Genomic DNA, 8214 nt, shown 5'->3' with positions numbered 1-8214 from the left:
AATTAAAATTAAAATTCCTGTACATATGGACTGTAGGCCTATGTATTCAAGCACCCCAGGAATCCAACCAGTAGAGTCTGGAACGGATTAACTGCGATAAACGAGAGACGACTGTACCTCAAAGAAAGTGGGAGAACTGGAAAACGGAGTTTGAAAAAAAAAAGCTTATGTGATTCTCAATCAATACTGACTAGAAAACAGTGAAACTAACAGACAAAATTTACACGTAAGAGTTCAGCTTCCCGCTTTGGATTTCAAATTCTCTCCTAGCAATAATGATAAGGAAATGTTCCCATAAAGGGGATTTTTCTTGCTGTTACAATTATGTTTTAACCTGGCAAACATGTATTCCTAACCACCTAAGCGATAGATTTTTTTAAGGAGGATTTCTCAACTATCACCCCAATGTCTTCTCTATCTCCAGTCACCCTTGCTTGCAGTGCTCGGTAATTTACCAGTTCGCTAGCACTTAATGCACTGCATCATGATTTCTCTTGGTGTGCGAATGACTGTACTAGGGGAAGTGATACCCTTGAGGGCTGATCAACCATCTGCACATTCTTATCCACTCAAACGTTTACAGACTCAATACACCATTATTATTCCAAGTCCAAATGTAAACACAGAGATGATTTTAAATACTGTGAACATTTCACTTTATGCCAAAAGACTCAAAGAGGTGATTTTGGTAAATAAAAGTTCATTATAGAAAATAAAAAGTTCTACATATAACTGAAGAGCTGAGGCAGTGATTCCCACCTCAGAGACTTGTCAAGATGCAGATTCCCAGGCTCCCACCCCCCACGAGAGTCTGGTTCTGTAATGGAGCTCAGAAACTACCTTTCACCAGGCTAACCAGTAATGTCAGTTTACACACCACTCACTGTATAATGAGAGGTTCTGTGACATGGGCTGAGTGATGCGATGCCCAGTTATTGACCTCATGGGGGGATGGCAGCAATTACATTTCAGGTCCTATTATCCCTTCCCACCAAAAACATCCTATCATCTCAATAAAATCCACCCAACTTGAAAGTCCCCCACTGAAACTAGCTGCAACCAATCAATAGTCATGTACTATTGAGACCCAAACTACAAGCTCCTGTTTGGAGCAGCAGTTAGGGAAGGTCAATGAGAAGGGACTGGGTGCCAGTTCCTGCCTTGAAAAGAATGTGTTGCTGGGAGGAAGGTGTCTAGGGCGGGAAATGGAGAAATATCTGTAACAAAAATAAATTAATAAAAAATGGGGGAAAAAAAGAGTGTGTTGACTGATGAAACATAGAATATCACTGCCATGCTATCTCACCCTCCCACCCCTGTGCTGCCACAGTTTTACCAAATTTTATACCCAGTCTCCACTTAGGAAAATCCTACCCTTTCCCAAATGATGTCAGCTCAGCACCCAGAAGTGCTGGTCTCCTCTGTTCTCAAACATACAGTTGGCGCTCTCCTACGCAAGTGCTTCACATCGCGCCCGCACGTGTTTTTTGTGAGTGCTGTCCTCTCTTCTAGATCATGAGCTCCTGTAAGAAAGAAATGTCATCTTAAACGCCTCTGTAGTTCAGTCAGCTCAGGGCCTTGCTCACAGTTGCCTAAAAGGATCAGGGAAATGTATCCAAGTCTCCACTGACTCTGGAAACACAGCCTGTTCTGATGCAGGAGACTATCTGTACCTGGCATACGTGTCTGTCCCAACTTTCGGGACTATGTTTCCATGTTGACTTGCATGTACTCATTACAGACAGCTCATGCATCAGTTTGGCTTTTCCTAAATTCTGCAGGTCAAGAAAGCAGTCTCCATATTGACTTTAAGAAATTCCATAATTAAAAATATATAGATATGAAAATTTATCTTTTATTTCCACATGCAGATTTGACATAACACCCAACTTTGAGATCCTTAACAAATAATATTACAATAGTAGCCTATCCGAAAACTAAATATATTCCCTTCTAATAAATTTAACCATGTATGAAATCTAAAATCTGCTCATTGAATTAAATTTTTTTTTTCTTTATTGATTTTAGAGAGAGGAAGGAAGAAGGAGAGATAGAAACATTGATGGAGAGAACATCGATTGGCTGCCTCCTGCATGCCCCCCCACTGGGGATTTGGCCCAAAACCTGGGCATGTGCCCTGACCGGGAATGGAACTGGCAACCTCTTGGTGCATGGGTTGACACTCAACCACTGAGCCACACTGGCCGGGCAAATAAATTTACCTTTAAAAGGATATTATCTAGCCCAACTGGTGTGGCTCAGAGGTTAAGCATCAACCCATGCACCAAGAGGTCACCGATTCAATTCCCAATCAGGGCACATGCCCAGTTTATGGGCCCGATCCCCAGTAGGGGTCACGCAGGAGGCAGTCAATCAATGTTCTCTCTCATTGATGTTTCTATCTCTCTCTCCCTCTCCCTTTCTCTCTCTCTAAAATCAATGATGAAAAAAATTTTTTTAAAGGATATTACCTATATTTATCACTACTTAAAACACACATACTTCTTTGATCAAAGGGATTGCCAATAAGAATTTATATTACAGATCTAGTACACATGTAGAATCGTGTATGCAAAAGCATACTAGGTAAAACATCATTTTAATAGCAAAAAATAAAAATCAACCATCAACAGGAACTGACAAAATAATGGTACACCTTTAAATGGAATACTATATACTGAAAGGACAGAAATAGAATATGTAACCTCTAAAATAGGAAGGAAAAGGAAGAGAAAATAAGGAAAATCAGATCAATCCAAAATATGGAAAGAAGAAAAAAGAATGCAAAGAAATGGTAATCACAGTCAAGTGTACATGAATTAAAACTTATCTCTTAAAAGACAGTAATTCTAAGACTGGATGTAGACAGAAAATAAGTTTTATGCCGCTTACAAAAAAAAAAACAGACTTAAAACATAATGACATTTTAAAAAGTTGAAAGGGGATAAAAACACATATAACAGAAAGCCTAATGTACTAACAGAACCAGATTAAAAAAACAGATTAATAAAACCAGATTAAAGGGGTGGGGAGAAATCACTATTAGGTATACAGAGTCCTTATTTAACGATAAAAAGAAACAACTTGCCAGCAAGTTACAAAAAAAACCCCACAAAAATACGCAGTACTAACAAAAATACTCTCAAAATATTATAATATTGATTTAACTACAAGGATAAATTGTCATAAATTCGTAATCATTGTAGGAGAATGGATTTAAGAGGGATAAGATTCCGAGATACTTTTTCATCTTTATTTTTTTATTAATCTTAGAGAGAGAGAAAGAAAGAGAAACCTCAATGTGAGAGAGAAACATGGACTGGTTGCCTCCTGCACCAGGGACTGAACCCAAAAGCTGGGTATGTGCCCTGACCAGGAAACAAACCCGAGACCTTCCAGTGTACAGACAACACTCCAGTCAACTGAGCCACGCCAGCCAGGGCACTTAGATTCTTTTTTAAAAAGAAAACCAAAAACATGATGACATTAAAAGTTGAAATTTCATGTAGAAATGCCAGTATCAGAAAAACAGATTTTAAGACAAGCCCCTCAGAAGTTGATAAGCTGATCCTAGAATAATTATCTCAATTTTGAAGAAGGAGAATAAGGACTCACTATACCAGAAATCAAAATGTTATAAAGCTATAATTAAAACTGTGACAATGGTGCAAGGATGAACAAGTGGACCAATAAGCCAACCCAGGCACTTAGAGGAACCTGACACATGACAGTGTGGCATGACCATTATGAGGAGGAAGAAAATGGTACAGAATAAATGACAATCCGTGGGGGGCGGGGAGGACCTACAATTAGATCACTTACCTCCCTCTATTTGCAAAATTAAACTTCAAATAAATTCTACACTTAAATATAAAAAGCAATACTTTATTAAAAAGTAGAACTAAATTCATAATTTCCCATTTAAGTTGGAAATGTTTTGAACCTTCTTTTTCCAAATGTGTGCCATGACGTTTGAGTATTATAAAGAAATAAAACAAGGAAGATTAGATATTGGAGTGGTGTCATACCAAACCCCTCTGGAAGGTCATGGACCTATTCTAGCTGTCCTTTCCTGCTTCGAAACTGTTGATTAGAGCTAGTTTATAAGCCACACAATGAAACCAGTGAGCTCCATTTTATGGTCATATCATGCTTTTCTTACAATGTTACCCAGTTTTATCTTTCACTTTATTTCCTACTTTGAGATCTCACCATTTCCAAAATACAACTTGCCTATAAAATCATCCATGTATGGTGTTTTATTTTGTATAAGTTTTAACTACTGAAAAATCCGTATCTTTATGGTTACAGGATCATTAAGGTACCGTTTCTTCTTGAGTAAATATTAGAATATTGTATCTTTACAGAAAACTGAGCATTGTAAATTTTATATTATAATAACATAAAAGTTTTTTTTTAAATAGAGAAGATGCCCACCCCGGCCAGTTTGGCTCAGCGGTTGGAGCGTCGGCTCGCAGATCAATGAGTCATGGGTTCTATTCCGGTCAAGGGCACGTACCTTAGTTGCGGTTCATCCCCAGGCCTGGTCAGGGTCGTGTGGAAAGCAGCCAGTCGATGTGTCCCTCTCACATCAGTTTCTCTCTCTCTCCCTCTCTTCCTCTCTCCTACTCTATCTGAAGATAAAATAGAAAAAAAATGTCCTCGGGTGAGGATTGGGGGAAAAAAATAGAGAAGATGCCCTATAACTTCAAGTTAGGTAAGGTTTTCTTGAACTTCTTGAACATATACCTATAAATCATAAAGGGAAAGGATAACTTGTCCACATTAAAATTAAAGACAGCATAAACAAAGTTCAAAGGTAAGCAGACGAGAGAAGATATTTGCAGTAACAAATGTTTAACTTCCCAGATATATAAAGAGCTCCCAATAATATAAAAGCACCAAAGATCCAATTTTTAAAAACTGAGCAAAGGCTATTAACCAGTCACTCACAAAAGAAGAAACTTTACTGGATAATAAACAAATGAACAGATAGATGCTCATCATCACTATATGCTCAGTATGAAACACATTAAGTTAGATGAGATAGGATCACATATATACATCTGACCACATACCTGAATGTCTGACTATGGTAAATGGAGGGAGTGGGGAAACAGGAGGTATTAGACTGCTGGTGGGGAGTAAACTGCTACGACTACTGTATTACTAAATAATATTTAGTAAAGTTGAAAATGAGTTTCTGCTTCTGCACACTCTAGACACTATCAAATGTATACACAAGAACATTTTCAGCAGCACCGCTTGTAATACTACCAAGTTAAGACCATCCTCAATGGTTATCAATACAAGAACAAATTAATCACAGGACCATACAGTACACAGTAAATGGAACACTACAGGGCTCTACATACATCAACCATCTCTGCACATAAGGAACAAAAATGGTTAAATTTGGGTAGCAGCGATATGTCAACATTTTTTATTGCAAACAACAGGCTCTGCTCTAGCAAATTTAAGCAAAGAACAAATAGCTCAGAGTCACTGGCTCAGAGATCAGGTGAGACAGCCCTGAAACAAGCCATACATCACAGAGCCACAGAAGTTCCTGCGCACAGCCTCTCAGCACAGCCTCTCCGCACTAGGGCGTGGAACTTCCGCTGCCTCCACCCTGAAAGCCCCGTGTCGCCCCTCCTCCTCAACAACCTGGAGCCCATGTGCCACTCTGTCTTCACAGTGGCACTTCCAAATGTCACACAGGTGTATCTAACTGGCGAGACTTGGATACCTGACTGAGCCCTCGCTTAAAGGGAAGTTAGAAAATGAAGTTTAACTCTGCTGCTTGGTGAGCTGAAGATCCATCAAGTGAGACAAGTCACCAAACAGTGAATGTTTAAGAGGAGCAAGGTGCCAAAAAGCATGACAAATGTTCACTCCAATAGGAGTTTAAAGTACTTTCTGTACTTCTTGGTATGCTCAAAACATTTCATAATTGTTTCAAGATAAAAACTTCAGAGTATGACCCTGGCTAGTTTGGCTCAGAGGTTGGAGCGTCAGCCCACGGACTGAAGGGTCACGGGTTCAATTCCAGTCAAGGGCACGTACCTGGGTTTCGGGTTCAAACCCTGGCCCAGGTGTGTGTGTGGGGGGGGGGGGGGTCAAGCGGGAGGTAATCAATGGATGGTCCTCTCACACAGATGTTTCTCTCTCTCTCTCTCTCTCTCTCTCTTTCTCTCTCTCTCTCCACCTCCCTCACTCTCTTCCAATCTCTCTGGAAATCAATGAAAAATATCCTCAGGTGAGAATTAACAACAAAAACCTTCAGAGTAGGAATCCACAAACAACAAAGGGAATAGAAGAGGAAAGCAGCAGCAAAGACGTTCTGACCAGTTTCTAAAGGACGGATAGTGAAGTGACTAATGCAACAGTAAAGCAGGTCACAGCCTAGGACATGTGGAGGGAGAGTCCATCAGAGGAGGGACCTGGCCTGCCCACCTGGGCCCAGGGGAAACAGAAGACAGAAGAGGAGCTAAGAAAGGGGTTAAAGGTCTCTATATAAACCAGTTGACCTCTACTCCACATCCCCTATCTCCAAACACCTAAGGGCCTGAATGCAGGTATTTGCCCCCAGGGAAAGTACTGGGAGGAAGCCAGCAGACCAGTACTGAAACTGACTGCCAACACTGAAGATCTCTTCATTCTAGTATTTAGAAATCGCCATCCTAACAGCCAGCTTCATCCTTATAGAAGCCAAACCTGCCTGAAACATGAAAGACTGAGATAAGCAAAAAAAAAAAAAAAAAGAAAGATCTGTCACTAGAATAAAAAAAATTATTCTGGAACTAGGAAATAAATGAACAAATAAATATCATTTTAGTACTGCAGGAAAGATTCAAAGATATACTGTATCTGTTAAACATGAACGGGATTTTATGACCAAGCAGAAGAGCTTTCAGAAAGGAAAATATGCTTGACAAAGTTCAATTAAATTAGATTAGAATATAAACACAAGACAAATGAAAGAGGAAAAAAAAAAAATACAGACCAATACAGAAGATCCAAAATCCTACTAAACAGTCTTAAAGAAACAAAGAAAAGAAAAAGGAAGTTATTTTTTTTTAATTTCCTAGAGCTCAAAACAGATGTCAACATTTAAAGTACAGTACCAAGGAAAATAACAATCTAGTTACATATAATGAAATTTTTGCATTCTATACACCAGGAATAAGGTTCTAAAAGTGTCCACAGTGAATACAAGCTTGTGGCAGAATGGGAGGTGGTGAGGACGCAGGATTACATAGAAAGGAACAAAATCAGCCCGGCCTACCAGTGTAGCTCAGTGGTTGAGCATTGACTCATACACTAAAAGGTCACTGGTTCAATTCCCAGTCAGGGCACATGCCCGGGTTGTGGGCCTGATCCCCAGTATGGGGCATGCAGGAGGCAGACAATCGATGTTTCTATCTCTCTCTCCTGCTCCCTTCCTCTCTCTCTAAAAAAAAAAATCAATAAAAAGAAAAATTTTTTTTAAAGGAACAAAATCAAACTAGTATCAGGCCTCTCATTAATAACATCAGATACCAAAAGAGAACTGAGTTACTTTCAAAGACGTGATAAAAAAAGTATTTTTCAATCCAGAATTCTGTATCTAGCCAAAAAGTTGATCAAATATAAGTTATAAAAGAAAGCCAATTTAGGCATGCAAGGGCTCACCCCTTGAACACATGAGAAAGTGAACGGAGGAACAGGAAGATATGGACTCTAGGGAAAAAAGATCCCACCCAGGGGTGAAGAAATAAATCCTGGGATGAAACCTGTGCACAAAGCCCAGAAAGCAAGTGTTCAGACCAGAATTAGAAAAAAATTTTGGCGAAATATTTTTAAGACTGATCCTCAAGACTTGCCCAAGGCATGGGGAAACAGGTACTCTTCCGAAGCTAGGGCCAGGGAGCAGCGGTCACGAACTCCCTACCAGAAAAATGTTTCTCCAGAAGTGCTGACCAAGGGCAGCATAGAGCAGTGAACAGAGCATGTGAGTGAAACTGCCTGGGTCCAAATTTCAGCTTTGCTCCTTGCCAGTCTGTGCTTTGTTTCCTCATTTACCAAGTGGAAAACCTTCTCGATGGGTTGTTGGGAATTAAATTGAAAGGTTCCATGTGAAATGGCCAGTATAAGAAAGCTAGTAAACTTAGTAAATACTCAGTTAATCTATCCCCAGAACACTTGCCATTTTGCACAAGGGAGTTTACTGAA

This window comes from Molossus molossus, unplaced genomic scaffold (genome assembly GCF_014108415.1).
Source record: "Molossus molossus isolate mMolMol1 unplaced genomic scaffold, mMolMol1.p scaffold_m16_p_5, whole genome shotgun sequence".
Lineage (NCBI taxonomy): Eukaryota > Metazoa > Chordata > Mammalia > Chiroptera > Molossidae > Molossus > Molossus molossus.
The sequence above is the reverse complement of the archived record's forward strand: the minus strand, read 5'-3'. Positions refer to the sequence as shown.